This window comes from Phoxinus phoxinus (genome assembly GCF_949152265.1).
Source record: "Phoxinus phoxinus genome assembly, chromosome: 10".
Lineage (NCBI taxonomy): Eukaryota > Metazoa > Chordata > Actinopteri > Cypriniformes > Leuciscidae > Phoxinus > Phoxinus phoxinus.
In genome coordinates, this window is record NC_136885.1 from 23,977,404 (window position 1) to 23,996,680 (window position 19,277).

Consider the following 19,277-nt stretch of genomic DNA (forward strand, 5'->3'; position numbering starts at 1 on the left):
CATTTATAAATAGGACTGGGTATCAATTCAAATTTCCTCATTCGATTCTGATTCGCAAGCTTGATTAATTTTCATTCAGATTCATTCGCATATATTTCAGTTGCATGTTTCATTTTGTTTACATAACAGATATTCAAGAATACTGTATAACTCCAACCAATATCTATTTACATTAAAGAACAGGTTCATACTAGTTGTTCGCTTCGGAATACTGTATATTTCTCATTCACTAAAAAGTACCAGTTTGTTCATAAATCAGACTACACTGGGCTAAAATGTTTTCTTTTCTTTTTTTCTTTTTTTTGTATGTACCTTACAAAGACAACTATGGTATAGAAAATGGATTTTCACCAATACTTTACGGTACACAGTCTTTTCATTTTACAGTGAAGGATAAACTGTTGTTTAACAGTTTTGGGTTGGTAATTTTTTTTTTTTTAAATCTTTTTTAAATAAGTCCCTTATGCTCACCAAGGCTGCATATATTTGATCAAAAATACAGTAAAAACAATAATATAGTGAAATATTACAATTTCAGTTTAGTATATTTGAAATGTAAAATGTATTTATGTGATGGCAAAGCTACATTTCACCATCATTACTCCAGTCCTCAGTGTCACATGGCCCTTCATAAATGATTATGCTGATTTGCTGCTCAATAAATATTTATTAGTATTAATATTATCAGTCAAAATTACATTCAGTTTAGTTTGTCTTAGTATCATTTTCAAAGACTTTTAGTTTGGTTATTTTTGTTTCCTGTGTTCCCATGTTCCCATTTGTATTCAGTTACCATGGTTATTCATAATTTGATTAATTAGCACACCTGTCTGCATTTGGTTCATCAGCGCTATTTTAGTTCCTCTTTAGTTCCCATTCATTGTCCTGTATGTATTGTGCCTAGCCTTGTTTTTGTTTTTACTCATTTGGATTACCTACTTTTGAGTTATTTCTTAAAGGAGAACTCCGGTCAATTTTAACATTGAGCTCAATTTTTTGTAAATTTGGAGTGCTGTCAATACAGAGAACAACGACAAAAATCGGTGTTGCCTACACCGTGTTATCCTCTTTTTAAAATTTGCACCCTATTGACTTCAATGGGGTCTAATTTTAAACCTTCTTTTATTTCTCTTATCATCCTTGATGTGTCATACAAGTGCCCAGCCATGTTGATTGATTTATTCAGAGTGAACACGAGTGAATCTGACTGCAGTAGATGTGAAAGATATGAATAAAAATGATGACAATCGACTACTTTTGACTTCGACCAAAAACAGGAACTAAATACAGGTATGTGCGCTGGCTGATATAACATCATTTTTATTCATATCTTTCACATCTACTGCAGTCAGATTTACTCGTCTATTTGAAATAGAATTTTTTTGTAAACATTTTTTTTTTTTTTTTATCAATGTAAGGCATCCTTAAAAAAAAAATTGGTACTCACCCCAAACATTTGAATGGTAATGTACATCTATGCTACATACAAAATTCGGACATCTAAGTGATCAGAATGTATTTGAACGTGTCCTTGCTGCCTTCCATCCTCTATATGCCTATCACTCTGACGGCTTCTTCAATGGTTACACAAATGCAGATAAGATGAGAACATGCAGCGTACGAACAACTCTCTCACCCTTTATTTCCACAAGAGGTCACATCGCTAATGTAGAGTGTGTCATTTGCTTGTGCGTGTGCGTTTGTTTGTGTGTAAACTATCATCAACAGCTGCATGCACCATTTCCAGATGAAAACAATCCTGGCTGTCCAACCCAGGGTGATTAGGTAAAAGAAAGAAGGACACAGGCCTGCAAAAGTCAATGAGACGTCACCATCAGTGGCGGTAAGCCTCCTGTGTCATCTCAGCATCTAAATAGGGTTACATTAACAGCACTGATTAACATAAGTGTCAGTAGAGAAACTGCCGAAGAGCATCCTAATGATTTTTAAACGGATCCGTGGAGAAAGCAGCAGGTTTTAAGCAGCTCTGGTGATAAGAATCAGCTGGAAGGAGTAAAGACTTTTACTATGAAGAGCTATTAACTAAATGGTGAGTACATAAGGAACATAGGCTACTGAATGAACTGAAAACTCTGTTTTTTAAAGTCGTCCCCTTGGAATTATAAGGTTCTATCTGCATTCTGACTGGTTTTGAGATATTGAGCTTTAAAGTTTTTGCATTCCATTCAACTGTATAGAAAGAACCTTTTTATTTTCTAAATAAAAAGTTCCAAAATGTACACAACTTAAAAAACAACATCACATAATGTAAATAAGTTGTCACAGAATAAGAATATGTGAATAACTCAATTTTGACAAAAATGTCAGATAGAACCTTATAATTCCAAGGGGACGAAGTTCAAATTCTGAATTATGCATTTTCTTTGCATTCAAGACAATTTTGACAGCTAAAAAATAGAGAGACCATTGTCATTTTGAAATGAAGCCTAAGCTTCAATGTTGAGCTTTAGGGTTCGTTTCGAAATTATATGGTCTCTGGTACGTCATTTCATATCAACATAAAACGAGGGTTAAAATACTCGGATTTGTCAAAGTTATCTAAGTACACACACTTGTTTATATCCTTGCCATAGCTTAACAATCGATAATGCAATATAAACAAGTAAATTGCTGTAAGTAACCCCAACAAGTCAAGACTGGGTCAATTGTTCAGCCTGTGAGTGCATCTGAGTAACCGTAAGCTCTGAAGCATTCAATAATTCAAGATGAGTCTACAGCAATAATAAGGATGTACCAGAGTGAATACTAGGTGCTCTCGATCTTACTTTTATTTCACTTTCTCTTTGTGCCCTCTTATTCTAAGATGGTTGTGAATGCTACTGTGAACTTGCCTTGACTCTACAGGGTCCTCTTTACCTCAGTGGCTTCAATGCAGACAGACACTGTTATTTTGTTTCACTTCAATGGGTTCTTTTTGTCTTTCTTCTAGTTCTCTGTATGCTGCACAAAGGCACACCAATGAGGAACCACTTTGCTTTTGGCAACTACAATACCATCCTGGCTTTCTATCAAATGCAAACACTCTACTGTACTTCAGAATCAATCTTAGTTTGTATTTCTACCAACAGGTGGGAGATATGAAACGCCAGGTGGATGCTTGCTGTTGCTCTACCTAAACTATAATGGTCTCAGCATATTATAACGGCCTTCTGAAATAACTGTTTTCCATCTCAGCTAACTTTTGTTGATATTTATGAGCATGGTAAACAAAAGTCTAAACATTCCTTTTTCATACTGCATGAAGAGAGTCACAGGATGGATTCAATATTGCTACATTTTGTATTGTTTTCATTAAAAATGGCTTCGCGATTACAGGAATAAATTGCATTTTCTAAATATATTATATAGAAAACAGTCATTTTAATTGTAATACACAATATGGTTTTACTGTATTTTTGATTAAATTCAGCCTTTATGAGCATGAGATACATTAAAAGTCTAACCGACCCCAAAGATTTAAACTAGGGTATTATAATTTTGTTATAATATTCAGTAAGGTTAATTGATACAATGTTTAAAGAACATTCTGGGATCATCTCTGATTCAAGTTAAAATCTTACGGTTTTTGAAAGTAATGGCAGGTAAAAGTGTGAAAAATGACGTTTCGCCTAGTTTTTAATGTTGCCTTAAACCAATTCAAACCAATATCACATCCAACCTTCTCTGGGCCTGGAAGACAAACTACATCACATTATCATGCAAACACAGAGGACAAAATCAAAATCACAAGTCACCTTCCTGCCATGCATTGACTACAGGTGGCTTAATCTGTAAGGCACAAGCTAATTATTAGGATTCTGGTCACACAAATGTACCGGCGAATCTCTTAAGGAACAGGGAGACACTGCACATATTAATGCAATGTACATGCGACCTGTACCACAGCAGGGGCGAATGGGGTTGCAACATGCAGATTTCACTTGATTATGTAAATCTTAGTGAGGTGATATGGATTAGGACTCGATTATTTATCCAAGTTTGAATATCCCATGGGGCCAGCAGGGAATGAAGGCATTTTAGTCAGCAATGCTGAAAATCAGATGTGATTGTGCATTTGATGTTAAGGCAAGGACAACGCTGTAGGTTAATTATGAATATTATATATTACCATCAAATTTACATCTTTTGACTAACACCTTTTTAAAAACAAATAAACACAGAAAGCAGAGAGAAATCTGTTTGCGTGGGCTGCTGAGACAAGCTTAAATCTTATTGTCTCTTTATGGCCTTTATGCCTTATCCTGCTATTCTAAATGAATAAATTCTTAATAAAATATATTAGGTATAAGGTATTAATAAAATAAAATTAGATACAGAAAATCTAACATAATCAGCTACGGCTGAAGTTTCTATCTGCTAATTTTATTAAATATTATTCTTAATACAGCTTTTCATGTCTCTAAAAGTAAGTAATGTTAATCTCCCCCTCTCAACTCCTATGAAGCAGTTTTTGATCTTGTAAGCATTTTTAGACTGGCGTGGAAACATATACAGTCATGGTCAGAATTAATGGCACCCCTGGTAAATATGATCAAAACTGTCTGTAAAAAAATAAATCTGCATTGTTTATCCTTTTGATCTTTCATTCAAAAAAATTGCCAAAAATCTAACCTTTCATTGAAGTAAAATAATAAAAGTGGGGGGATATCACATTATGAAATAAATGTTTTTCTCCAAAACACGTTGGCCACAATTATTGGCACCCCTAGAATTGTTTACGAGTAAGATATCTCTGAAGTATATTGCCATTCATATTTACCTTTTTTAACCAGGGTGACTAGGAACATGCAATTGTCCAGCCATGACTTCTTGTTTCACAGGAGTTTAAATATGAGGAAACACAACGGCCAAATCATCCATCACAATGAGTGAAACCAAAGAATATAGTTCTGATGTGCATCAAAAGATTGTTGAGCATCACAAAATAGAAAGTGGCTGTAAGAAAATAGCTAAAGAATTGAAAATCCCCATTTTGATCAGGGCAATAATTAAGAAGTTATAATCAACTACAGATGTTACGAATCTGCCAGGAAGAGGACGTGTGTCTATATTGCCTTAATGGACGGTGAGGATGAGAGTTTGAGTGGCCAAAGAGTCTTCAAGGATCACAGATGGAGAATTGCAGAGGTTAGTTGAGTCTTGGGGTCAGAAAGCCTATAAAAAAATCAAACAACCCTACATCACCACATGTTGTTTGGGAGGGTTTCAAGCGAAATCCTCCTCCCTCATCCAAAAACAAATTCCAGCAGATGAAACTAAAAAAAGAGCTTTTTGGCAGAAAACACGCTAGATGGGTTTGGCGCACACAAGGATACAAAGTACCCCATGTGTAGAATTGAATATACCGCTGGATCTTTAATGTTGTGGGCATATTTTTCAGCTGGAGGTCCTGGACTTCTTGTTCAGATTCATGGCATTGTGGATTCTATCAAATATCAACAGATAAAAAAATCAAAACCTGACGCCTTCTGCTAGAAATCTTATCATGGGCCGTGGTTGGATCTTCCATCAGGACAATGATCCAAAACAAACATCAAAATCAACACAAAAATGTGTTACGGAGCACAAAATGAAGCTTCTGCCATGACCGTCCCAGTTTGATGAGTGGAGTGAACTGAAGAGAAGAAGCACCAACATGGATCTGGGAATCTGCAGGATCTGGAGAGATTCTGTATGGAGGAATGGTCTCTGATCTCTGGTCAGTTGTTCTCCAAACTCATCAGGCATTATAGGAGAAGACTTTTTTTTTCATTTTTTTACAGCCAGTTTTGATCATATTTACCAGGGGTGCCATTAATTCTGACCAAGACTGTATCATAATGCATAATCATAAATACATAAATAATAATGCACAACTGTAAGTGGAGTTATAAAATGCTTAAAGTTTAATGCAAATGCCTTTAGGCAGCAAAAAGGTTCCAAGTGCTATCTATAGAATTCTTAAAATATATTTCAGTCGGGCAGCACATAAAAGCACATGTTGAACTAGAATCACACAAATTTTTCATTCATGTAAGAACCTTTTTATGATTATGTTCCTGGTAGATCCCTCATGAACTGGTTGTTTCTAGCAAACTGAAGAACCTTTATTGGTGCTACTCAGAATCTTATTCTCTAAAGGTGTTCTTATTGTGACGGGGGAGAAAGATGGCTCAGAGAAAGAGGGTTTTTATTGAACTATGAGTGATTTCTGAGTCTCTTGATGAGCCTGAGAGGGTTATTTCCACAGTGAAGCCCATCAAGTTCTGGGTCACCATCTGGAGTGTACCTACACCCTCACAACCAGCCAAGGAGATTGCTCTTTATCTGCCTGTTTCCTTTCTCTCCAATCTCCTCTCTTTCCATCCTCCATCCCTTTTTTCCGGCCGCCTTACGGTAGCTTGACAACCTGCCAGGATGAAGGAGATGTGTAATGGGGGAAGAAAAGAGGAAAAAGATGAGAGTAAAGCTAAATCTCACCCACGTCTTCCTGGACCAACCTGCTCCTCGTGGGGAGTCCAATTTCATCACACCGTTTCAGTTGTGGGATTGATTTCAGCCGTTGGTCAAATCCCAAAACTTCCCAAGGGAGGGCATTTTCTCTGATTTAATAAACAGAGATAGAATGCCAAAATCATAAAAAAAATGGATAGCCTTTAGCAGGGCTCATCTAAAATCATCCACTGGGTCCATTTTTTCCTCTTGATGTAATTTTTGAAGCATCATGCTTAAACACAAAACCGGGTGTGAAAAAAAAAGAAAAGAAAAGAAAAGAAAAAGAATGAAAGGAAGAGGAAAGCTAACAGGAAAAGAGGAAAAGAAAATGGAAGGGAGTAAGGCAAATGAAAAAGTAAAGAGAAGTGAAGAAAAGTAGAATGAAAAAGCAAAAAAGAGAAACAGGAAAGAAAGGGGAAAATTAAAGATAAAAACAGACAAGGAAAATAAAAGAAAGGAAACTGGAAAGAAAATGGAAAATATAGCATTCAGAATTAGAAAGGGTAAAAATAAGGGCTGAAAACGGTAAAGAAATGGGAAATGATAAGAGGAAAACAACTGAAATTAAATAGGAAAAGGGAAGGGAAAAAAAGAAAGCAGCAAGAAAGAAATGAGAAATTTAAAAAGAACAGAGAAGTGAAGGAAATAAAACACAAGAAAGGAAACAGGAAAAGACAAAAAAACAGGAAGAAAGGAACACAAAAAAATTATTGTTGCAAGAACGTAAACGTTGAAAATGAAATCAATCGCAGTAAAGCTTTCTTACAGAACACTGTGTGGAATCCTATGCCAACCACATCACCGCATTTACAAACACAAGAAATTCCCTGAGGTGCTTTTATTACAGACAAACACTTCTGCTTCCACAGCACAACTATGTGTAAACCCACTCTTGTTCTGTAATAGCATTCAGAACTACAGGCTTTTTTCCAGTAAAATAAATGTTTAAAGTCTTTGCCTCCTCTGAGCTCAGAATAAAAGTGTGTGTGTGTGTGTGTGTGTGTGTGTGTGTGTGTGTGTGTGTGTGTGTGTGTGTGTGTGTGTGTGTGTGTGTGTGTGTGTGTGTGTATGTGTATGTGTGTGTGTGTTTGTGTGTGTGTGTGTGTGTATGTGTGTGTGTGTGTGTGTGTGTGTGTGTGTGTGTGTGTGTGTGTGTGTGTGTGTGTGTGTGTGTGTGTGTGTGTAAATCTCCCGTTTACATGGGCTACAGGTTTTAGGGAGCTTTCATTGTAAACTTTTAAATGGTGTCATTTAGAAATTAAACTTTATCATTATGATTCTGGGGAGAAAGTCTAAAACTGACCAAGATTTTCCTTAGAGAAGATGTCACAAATGATATCAGACGCCAGATTTGCTATGTACCCATTATTGTGTCTGCTCCTCCCCCCCAAAAAATATTATGCAGACGGGACTCATGAATATGCATGATTATTTTGAGATGAATAAATTCATAGCATTTGAATTTTCTTCCACAAATAATTCAGCACTTGGAAATCTTTGAAATTCAAAGCATTCACAGCATGTGCATGCATTGATTTAAAAACCTTTCAGGAATTTTTTTGGGGTAAAAAGTAATGATTCACAAACTGGTTGGTGCATGAGACGCCAATGCTTCTCATAATTTTATAATTCTGTAATTTTAGATTTATGCAGAAACCTAAAGGAGGTTTGCTGACTTTGCCATTTCCACAATAATAATCTTGTCTTATCTCCTCATTTAGTCTGTTTTGTGCCACCACACCTCATTATTCCTTCTCCCCTCTGCTTACACTTCCCTGAAAAGCTCCCAAATAACCCTGAAGTGCCTATTCACCGTATTAATGTTGTGCTAGAGCAACAAAGAGAGAGAGGAGCAAAGGAAGGTGGGAGTGTAGCAAGAAGGGCTTATATATGCTCAGTGACAAAAGAGCCTGGCAGGTTTGAAAGCAGTCTGGACCATCACACAAAAACAGGCAGCAAATAGGCTTTACGAACACATCACTTCACTTCTAACGTGCCGTTACGGCCAACACAAACAAAAGCAAGACCAAAACATACGGCAGCCGTGGGTCGCCCTGGCGTCTATTACGGTTTTGCGGGCGCTAACGGGGACAATTATTGCCACCATAAGGGAAATAATTGGTGGAGGATCTAGATTTAATTTAGTCACTATCGGTACGAAACAAACTGGCAGCCCCAGAGGTCTGACATTGTCTGATAAGAGCTCTGCCACCAGCTAGGCCTGATGAGAGTGCACCCTACAACACACACACACACACTATCGTACAGACACTGACTATGAATGGTGAATACATCCACCATTAGAGACCCAATGACATATGTAATGACAATGGTTCTCAAACTGTGCTCCACTGGTGGTCTGTGAAGGTTTCCAACTGGTCTGTGAGATGAGTGAGTGATAAAAAGAATCTATAAACAATATAATACAATTATATTGCATACATATAAACTGTAGCAAATTAGCTCGAAAGGGAAATATGAATAATTAATTATAACTTGTTATAATTAATTATAAATATCTGAATCAGTTAATAGAATTAACTTGATGTAGCTGAATTAATATGAATCAATTAGTCTGTTTATCCAGCGAACACTTAGTATTGATCATCTATCAACTCTCAGAATGGATCTTTTTTCGTGGCCACAGAAAAATAACTCTGCCTTAGCATGTAGAAGTGATCGCATCGTAAAAGGGACTGTGTCTCCAAGCAGTGGATCAACAGAATCAATACTGGTGTAAAATGTGCACCAAAAAAAGTTTAATTTAACTAAATCACGAACACATAACTGATCTAAACAAATACATACACACAAATCACACATCCATGGGAAATGGAAAAGCGAATATAATGGGCAACCGAACAGGGGAAAGAGTAATTTAACCATCTGAACAGAACCATCAGTTTCTTAGTTCAAAGAACCTTGAAAGATGTGTCACATAGTTATCAACATATAATATACACAATCATTTAGATAATCAAAATACTAATTCGTAGATACCAGAAATGGTTACATTAACTAGTGGTTCTATCATAAAGCATGCATAAAATGGTATACAATACAAAATATACTATACAAGACAGTAATAACCATACACACACAATGTCCTGGAGATATGCATGTTCATTCATAAAAGGTTTCCTGAATGAATGGGGAAGAGTCATTCTTTATGGGCATTATGGAGTGAGAGTTAATAGGGAAATGGAGTGAGAGTTAACTCTTTCCACATTCCTTTTGGTCATAAATGGACAAATTGACATCGATGAATATATTTGAATATTGGAGTATTAGAGTAATATTTAGCAGTATCTTTCTATATTGTTTATGCTTATTTTTTACATTTAAATGAACTTTGCTGTAACCTAAGGCTCACTTAAAGTTTAAAAACGCTAACAATTTAACAACTTAATTTAATAAAAATTTTAGAAAAAGAAAACCGCTTTTCTGTTTTATAGCAAATGAAAAGCCCTGTTCTGTTTTCTGAGAGTTATACATCAGTGTTCATGCATAAGTCCAACAATTTAGCTAGCTCATTAGTCTGCTCATTTATTTTTATTGGGTAAAATTAGTCTATGAAATTCAAAGAAATAATTGATTCGCTAGCCTATTTCGAGATATATGAAATAAACAAATTACGGGTGTTCTGCTGTTTTTGTTTTACTGTTGAAAGCTTGAGAATCACCATCCAAAACAAGCTCACTAGACTAGAATAAAGACAAAAGACGCAGTCGGAGAAGCGTGTATATGTATGAGAAACACTGAGAAAGCAGCAGCACATGCCAGAGAGTAAAAGCAAGCAATCCTACAATGCAACTGAATAATAAACAAGCATGCCACCAAACAAAGGAGGTGTCTATTGTCCATACGAGTGTCTTATCAGTCCACTCAATACTGATTTTGCGGAGTGCTGATAGGAGAGAATGAGAAAGGAAAGCATCAAGAATTCAGCGCTTATTATCACGGGGATGTGTGTGTGTGTGTGTGTGTGTGTGTGTGTGTGTGTGTGTGTGTGTGTGTGTGTGTGTGTGTGTGTGTGTGTGTGTGTGTGTGTGTGTGTGTGTGTAGAGCCTAATGTATTCTGGCAGCCATGTGCTAGGCTGTGAGTGTGTACCCTAATGTATTCTTACAGCCATGCGAAGGGCTGGGCCACTTAGCATGCGCTACAGGTTTCCTTTGTCCCCCGAGACAGTGATGAACGAGTACTTCTCTCACATAAAGACCTGGGAGTTACACCCAGCAAGCTCAAACGCAAACACTCGCGCGCACACACACTCCACAAGTGAAGTGACACACTCCAATGAGCTATAATTAAAATAGCCCTGAAATAAACATATTCAACTGACAAATGGGCTAGAGCTCTTCCTGTAGAGGCGTGTAGGACCGTATGTGAAGAAGCGCGAGACACATGGCCTCTGTTACACGCGGCCTCGCAGTATGTCATCCCACATACATATGTATGAAGTTGTGTTACATGTATTCTGGTGTCTGCAAGGATAATCTGCACCTGAATAATGTACAGTAAAGCAGCACAGAGCACTAATCGTTCAATAACAGAACATACAAAATGCTTGTAAGGGTAATGTAGATGCTGAGTGGCTGAATAAATGAACAGTGCATCGAACACATTACATGCATTAGCTCCTGTACATTCATTGATGAGTCATGAATATTATGGAAGAAATCGATCGCACCAGTTCCTTTTCCTATAATTATATACTGTATAAGCATCATGCCCATTCAAACTGAGAGCACACGCAATTTTAAATGCAACATAAAAAATCAATTTTATAAACATACCGGTATACAGTATATTATATATATTATTAACAGCTAAGTATGTAATTTCTAGCCTTAATCAAAGCAAACTTCAGTTACTTTAACTTGTTTCTTCTCGCTGTGTGATGAGAAGTGTGGAAATGTGTGTTTTTTTAATTAGTCTCTGCTGTGGACATTATTGCAGAGCTCTGGGACGTTTTAGCGCCTGAGGCGCAGCATCACACACTTAGGTCTGTTAATAAGCTGTCCACAAACACAACATCTGGACCCGTTCTGCTATTTTTAACTGTCTGTTTCTCTTTCCCCATAAGCAAAACTTTGATATCTTACTTTCTTCCCTAAGTACCTAACTTGATGTAGTGTATTTTTACTAAAAATCAACTTCATCAAAAATTGTTGCACATTTTAGTAATACAGAATATAATCTGCTGCTTCATCTAGATTGGCAAATCTTAAAATAATCCTGGCATTATTAATATAGTAATAGGGTGTCTCAATCCATTCCCTAGACCAATAGTACACTGGCAAGAGAGCAATTTCTAGGGCAGTCCAATTATCAAAATCATTCTTAAACATTCACTCTAGAATGAACCACAAGTCAGCATTGGTTGCTCGCTATATACACTTACCAGAAATAGTGTGACGTCTTCTCGTCTTAATGGGAGGACAAGTGCCTGATACATTTAACAATAACTAGTATTTCATTTAAAATTGTATATATATTAAAAGTTGTGCACAGTTGTGACGGTTGTGAAAGGGGCCTTTGCAGGAGTATTACATTTTAGTACAGATAAGGCAGACAGTAAGCCTCAGAATGTGCAGTTCAAAGACAGAGAGTTGACAGAAAAGCCTCTGTAAGGATGACAGTCAGCTCACCTTTCTGCAGGATCAGTGGTTCATCACTGATGACAGGTCACAGCCACGGACCACAGCAGGTATGCATGAACATGGCTCTCTGTTTTGGTGTTAAGACACTAGGGATGATCTGGTCTGCAAACCCTGTTATTAATCATGGGTAAAACAATGAAGGTGACACACACTTAAAGTCCAAATTAGCAAATATATAATCTAAGAACACACAGTGAAATGATGTATAAAGCCACATAATAATGCATCATTAACAGAAATGGCTGAATAATCTATGGCTGAGTCGAATCCAAAAGTTGAAAAGGTGCAGGTTTTGGGCTCCATGTGTTGATTTTTAGTTGTTTTTTACTTAACATGATGCGCTAGACGGGCATCTTTGATGTTGCGCCACGTCTCGCTGCATTTTCAGCGTTGCGCGCATGAACGTCACTAAACACTCCGTGTCAAGTTAAAAGAAGTTCAACATTTAAAAACTCTCGTGAGTCGTGATGCTTTCGGTTCCTTTCCACTGCACCGCGTTTCGGATTTCTAAATGGACGAATGTGTTGTGGGCGAGTTAAATAAATAAAAACTTCGCAAACCTTCAAAACCTTGTGATATTGATGACATCACCACAGCTATTTTCTAAATAGTTAAACTAACAGTGTTGCAACTAAACCAGTGTTACAACTCTCCCGGCATCCCCTATCACTCGCACTACTTTTACCATATCATGGCAGAAATATCCGGTTCCGAATTCAGCAATTTAACTCTGTTGGGTGTTTCACTTCAAGCCATTTCATTCGGATACGTCTCAATAAAGAAAAAAAGACTCACATTTCCGTTTTATGCCGACTATAATGATATTACACTTTGTACTTGAAATAATTATTTTTCTGAAGAAACAAGCATAGGTTCTAAACAGTTGCTTGGTCATCTCTAAAGCTCACTTAAAATTGTTTTAGATGAATAAACGTTTCTAGTTATCAACCTACTGGGAAGTGAGGCAACAAGGCACCTGCCTTGAGTCTCAGACACAGCCTATATATGTTTTGAGCTTGAGTTGACAGAAACGTAAAGTATTTGCACGTGCCGCAGTCTTTCCCTCCTCCTTTCTCCTCGAGGCATCCCACTCTGTTTTCTCCAAGAGCATTCCAGGCAATTATTCCAATTAACTACAGAGCGAAGTTATTAAGCATATGCACAGATCACTGAGGGAGAATTTCACCAGGTGTTTCTCTCTCTCTATAGCCTCCTCTGGGCCTGCTCCACCATTTAGAAGGGGAAAAGAGAAAAAGAGTGTGGAATTTCTCCGTCCTGCTCGTGTCAGACTCTATCGTTCGTCTCTCAGGGACAGCAGATGCTCACACGGTAATTATTTTCTGTGTGGAAGCTGGCGGCTGACAGAGTAGATGTGCATCACTCTAAATTGGCTGGGAGTGACCCCTGGCCATCCAGGAGCACACGGGGCCAGCGGAGATGGAGGGGAGGGGAGGCGAAGGAAGACAGAGGTCCTGGCGTACTAACAAGCAGCCAACTCAGGACACGGAGGGCCGCAAGCATCAGTCTGACCTGCACAAACTTTTTTCTTTCTCAGTGTCTGCTTCGCCTTTTCTTACTCTTATACTTTTCGATTGTTCTACCTTCCTCTGACTAACAAGCAGCCGAATGTCTATGCGGGATCATTGGCGAGCTCAGCATCACTCAGCGGTCCCTTCAACAACCTAACGAGGACGTATTAGACCACTTGCAGCAACCTAACCAGACCAGGGCTCACCTAGTCACTCTGGAGGAAACTCTCTAAGAAGGAATTGCACTTATTTGCACACACTGTCTGAATTGTTTTAGATAAAGGAAAAGTAACCGAGCAAACATGACCACAAAATTCTGTCTTAAGCGCAATTTGTACGGCGCATTTCTTCATCTTGCAGGCCAGTTCTGGAGGTTGTGGAACAGAGAGACATTACAAGGCGGAGGAGAATGAACACTCATAGGAAAATGTTAGTACGAACGTCATTCCTTTTAGAGGGTCAAGTCCATCCTTTTTTTGTTAAACTTTGTTTACTGTACAAGAAAGTGCAAATTAGCTTAATCATATTGGAGCTAAATAAGCTTTTGTTTTGATGTGCAGATTCTGCTGATTTCAGAGTTCAGGGCTCATGACTCAACTGGACAACATTTCCACTAGCCCTACCACAAGAATAATGTATTTTTTATTTTTGCTTGAAATATGTGTATTTTATATATTTAGGCTATATTTAATTAAAATATGTGACTCGTGCTGGCAAATTAAGTCGGAATGCGCAGGGGCTAATTACGAGCTAAAGGCAAAACAAATGAAATATGTAGCTTAGGCTACATTTTGGTCGAATTTCAGGTTCTCACAAAAATGTGTTCATTAAGCCCTCGTCTAGCGATATCAATGCTCCAAATAGCAATTACACATCTAAAAGGAACTTTATTTTGTACGTTTTCTGAAAGGTGTAGCCTACCTACCTTTGCTTTGTCCATGAAAAATGCTGTTATTCTCTGCTCACTTCTCGGCGACTGGCGCTTCCCCTCAGCACAAGTTTGATATAGTTATAGCATCCCAACATTGTGAATCCCGACATTTAGCATCCCGACATTTGCGCACAAAGACGGATCAGACGACGCGCGATCCCAATATACACACAGAATTGCAGTAGCTAGGCTACTTCAAAATAGCCTGTCTTGGTGAGTAGCCTATTTACGCAAACATTATCTGTTATGTCTTAAGTGAACCTTTGGTGAACTGTTGGGGGAGAACATCTGATGAGTATTATATCCGTGCGGTACAGTAGGCCTACTGTCTGTTTCATTAATGTTAATTAAACAATTTTGGTATCATGGGGGAAAAGTAGTATCACTGTATCAATCTTTAAATCAAGATATTTAAAGTGTACCTAAAGTAGCCTATATTTGCAATAGTTCCATTTTGGCACAATCAAAAATACTTAAGTAGGCCTATCTCTTTATTTGACCTCAACACTACTTCCGGATAACTAAAGTGCATTAAGTACAAAATTGTTTCAATTTAGCAGGCTTTAAGTATATTAATTTACTATACCCATAGTACAATTGCAGGGTATTTATAAGTACATAAATATGTAAAAGTATTTGTAGTATACAATTAAATGCATTTAAATACATTTTAGTATATTTATTTTTCATCAGGGACTGGATGTACAAGATGTTGGCTAAATTTTTCAGTGTCAAAGCAGCAGTGGCCCAAAAGTGCAAATTCTGATTCTGTCACACCGCCTCCCTAAAAAACTGGCAAGCAAGCTACCCAATGAATTAAAATGGCCACCAAGACGACTGACTTGCCTACCTAAGGGACTTTGATAAGACAAAGGTTTTTGAAAGAAAGTTTTGCAAATGATCCTCAGCCTCTTTCTGTCTCTGAAATTCAGATCTGTCTCCTTCTCTCCAAATGCCTCTTTGAATTGGCATGTTGACCCAGAGAGAGGCTAACTTTTCAGTGTGATCCTGGGTCAGAGTTAAAAGGAGTCCGAACATGCTGACATCACAGAAGCATGCAATTATCACCTCTTACTCTCCAAACCGGCTGTCCTCTCCTTAGACACATATTTCTGAACCATTATGAGTAATTTCAACATGTTTGAAGTTTGCCCTCAGAAGATCTTGACATCATTAGCATTAATATTAGACAACGGCGCAGATCTGTGATGAGTTTAACCATCTGAGAGTTGAATTCATTAATTGACAGTTATTAACATGCAAAGGTAGCTTGTCCTCTACCAGAGCGACACTTTAAATTGATTCTGAGTGGCTCAACCAGACGTTTAATTTGGAGAGGCAGAGTAATTCTCTGAATGTCCTCTTGACAAAATAATTCTCCTCTCTCCCTGAAGGACGTTTGTCCTCTTCAACTACTGAAAACAATTTAAGAGTCCTTCTGAAAAAATGGATCAAATGTTGTTTAATTAGTTTAAAGGAGTGGGTGATTTCTGGTTAATTAAGACTCTATTAACAGTGGTGATTCCTCATTAAAAAACGGAACATTATTAACCAAATAATGCCCAGATAGATCAGATTTATCATGGGGCGTCTTCACATCTAAAAATAAGGGTTCTTTATTGGCACCTGTGGGTCCATGAAGAAACTTTAACATCCATGGAACTTCAAATTATTCAAATGTTCTTCAAACTAAAAAAAAAAAAAAGGTTTTTTTATCCCTATAGTGGGTCAAATTGACCCAGCATGCTGTGATTTTTTTATATATTTGATCAGTGAAAACCTTTATTTATTTATTTGATATTCCATGAATTCTTAAAAAAAAAACTTGTTTCTGACAATCATCAATGTAATTTTCATAATTCTTGGTCATAATGGGAAAAAAATCTTATTCATTTCCTATGGAATTTTGACAAATTTTTTGTTAATGGATTAAAAAAATCTGTTTTGACATTTTTTCCTCTTTGCCAAGAGTTTCTCAAACACCAACTCCGTGTCTGAATACGTGATATTAGGTGAAAAGCAGTATGTCGAATGAGTGTCTGAATTTACAGTATTATCAAAACAGTATAATGATTCTGAAGTTCACATGATCCAATGGACACTTTATTCATAGCATATTTATTTTGAGTGTTGGCCAGTGTTGTGGATTATTCAATAAAACTGAGTGTGGCCTAATTATTAGTATAGTACATATATTAATGATAGATTTACATACTTTGTTATGATATAAATTGCAATGTGTGATGAGAGAGACATGAAAGTAGCACCGATTTCAGTTATGCAGATGATTGGTTGCCATGGACGACAGCATATTTAGGAATATTTGACCACTGCATATCACGATTGACCAGGTTCAAGCATTGCATAATTCTAACCCAATACACTTTATGAAGAATTAAATTATTCAGCTGAGCTTCAGCTTTTTAACTTAAGCTATTTATGTTCATGCATATTTTCATATTTTCGCAAGAAATAGTTTGAGATCAAACCATAATTGGCGGGCCCCCTGCTGAAAATCCCTATTGGGCTTGGGAGGAGTGAATTTAAGCAACAGGCCTGGATCGAGTCATGAGAAAATAATGGAAAAACACTAACTTTACTTACTGTGCGTGTTACTGTTTAAACAAAATGTTAAACTTATCATCATCTGCTTACTTTTCTTCTTCTTTTATTATTAATGCTGCTTTTTTTGTTTGTTTCCAGGGCAATATTCCATGAAAAAGCAGAGACTAATGCAGCATTACATAAAGAAATAGTTTTAACATCCATGAGGCCACAATCTATTTTGCCCTGGTCTGTTCTGGCATCATCCGCACTGAAATATAATACCCTCAGAACTCTGGAAGGATTTTCTCCCATTGCATCACAGGTATGAATTGATGGGCACTATCACATGTGAGCCAAGCAATCGAGTCTTAGATTAGATCCATATGTTCTCAGAGAGCCAGGTCAACTGCAGATACGCACTCGCTGTCTCTCTCTCTTGCTCTGACACAGGGGAATGAATGAGTGTAATTTCAGAGAAAGGGTGAGAGAGAGCCAGAAGGATGGATAGAGAGAGGGAATGAGAGGGAGATAGAAACTTTCCCTTGAAAGTGTGCGGAAATCATTACGGTGCAGAAATCGGAGCGTTTGTATAGAATAAACAATCTGAGTTCTGTAAAGTATTACTGACAGAAAATAACATTTGGAAAATTATTCTGGAAATAGGGTCGATAAAAAGCAAGTAAACAGCGTGTATTCTCATATTTGCTCTGTGGGTATGAACAAATTTCAGAAGATTTCTGTAAGGCTGGATGGGGCGCATTTAAGAGCTCTGAGCTATTTATAAATTATATTATTAAATATTACATACAGTGTAAAGCTCAGTCCTGCAGGTAAACTGCGGGGATAAAGTACAGCATGTGCTGATTATATCAGCCGAACATCAGAACTTGGCTCTTCTCGCAGAATTAAATGAAGCCTTGAGGAGTTTTCTGATGTTTCAGCTTGTTTTTAATGCAGAAGGCCCTGTCATAAAAATTGCTATGATGAAAGGAACTGAATTGATATAGTTATTTATTCACAACCTGAATATTTGTCAATTTGGCTGAGGAGACACATAGGATGATGGAAGAGGTCGCTTTAAAAGTTCATATATCCTATGTGCTCCAATTCTCTCTCTCTCTCACACGCACACATAAACCTTTCTCTATTTTCTGCCTATTTTTAAATTTTAGAAATGGACACAATGAAACCGTTATCAAACTGCAAACAAATGAAGGCTAATCTTGCTGCTATAGCCGGCAGAATAGGAGGAGAGAGTCAATAGACGTGAGCCGAAAGGCAAGATCAGCTTGATTAGGGAGAAGGACGGCCAGCGCATCCAACAGAGAAAATTACCCTCAGGTACACACCACGTGTCCACAGTCACAATCTCATGTAGTCCTGCCTCTAATCTTTCAAACACCTTCATTAAGGATTAAAAGGCCTTTCTATTTGCCTGCAAATGTAATGTGATTTTGAAAATCAGAATCTAATCAAGGTAGCTTTGACCTTTTGGTCCAGTAGAATTATTGCTGGATGAGCAGTCTCATTCGGTTAGGCTCGTCATTTATGTTGTTAGTCAGCTTTTAATGCTGGAAGTGTCAAGGGGCTTCTTTAACTCGCATTGTGGCGGCCTCTTGTGGCTATTTCTGGAAGTGAAATACACACAGTTGCGTTCCAGTGCAGAAAAGTGCTGTCGCGGTACCATGCTCGATGGAATCACATAATATCAATCCTTTGACATATATGCCTATAACATTTTACTGAATGAATATCATTATGGTTCTCGAAGGTAGGCTACTAAGGGTGTATAATAAGGCCATGATATATCAGACCACTCATTAGCTCAAATCTGGATGCACCAACCAGACAGGAAGGATTCCGTCCAATGTTTTACGAAAAACATTGTAGCTTATTCACACTACCGTTCACAATTTTGAGGTCAGCAAGTTGTGCACAAAAAAGCACGTGTGTGAACTTATAAATAAAAATTCCAGCACTCTTTATCAGTTAAACGAACATGACAATAGCTTAGCCTAATAACTTTTATTCAGTTCTACATATTGTCATCTCCATCATCCAGAGATCAGCTTTTACATGATGATACAAAACAATTCTGTCAAAAAATAAAA

The 19,277-nt window shown here is 37.4% G+C and overlaps 1 long non-coding RNA gene across 1 annotated transcript; it reads right to left on the bottom strand.

The window, feature by feature from the left end:
* Positions 1–1,765: 1,765 nt before the first annotated feature.
* On the bottom strand, positions 1,766–14,903 carry LOC307005092. The gene is made up of 3 exons (XR_013799214.1): positions 14,614–14,903; positions 12,148–12,270; positions 1,766–1,869 (listed from the first exon to the last, which is right to left on the bottom strand). It is a non-coding gene; the product is annotated as an uncharacterized lncRNA (long non-coding RNA).
* Between the last annotated feature and the right edge of the window lie 4,374 nt (positions 14,904–19,277).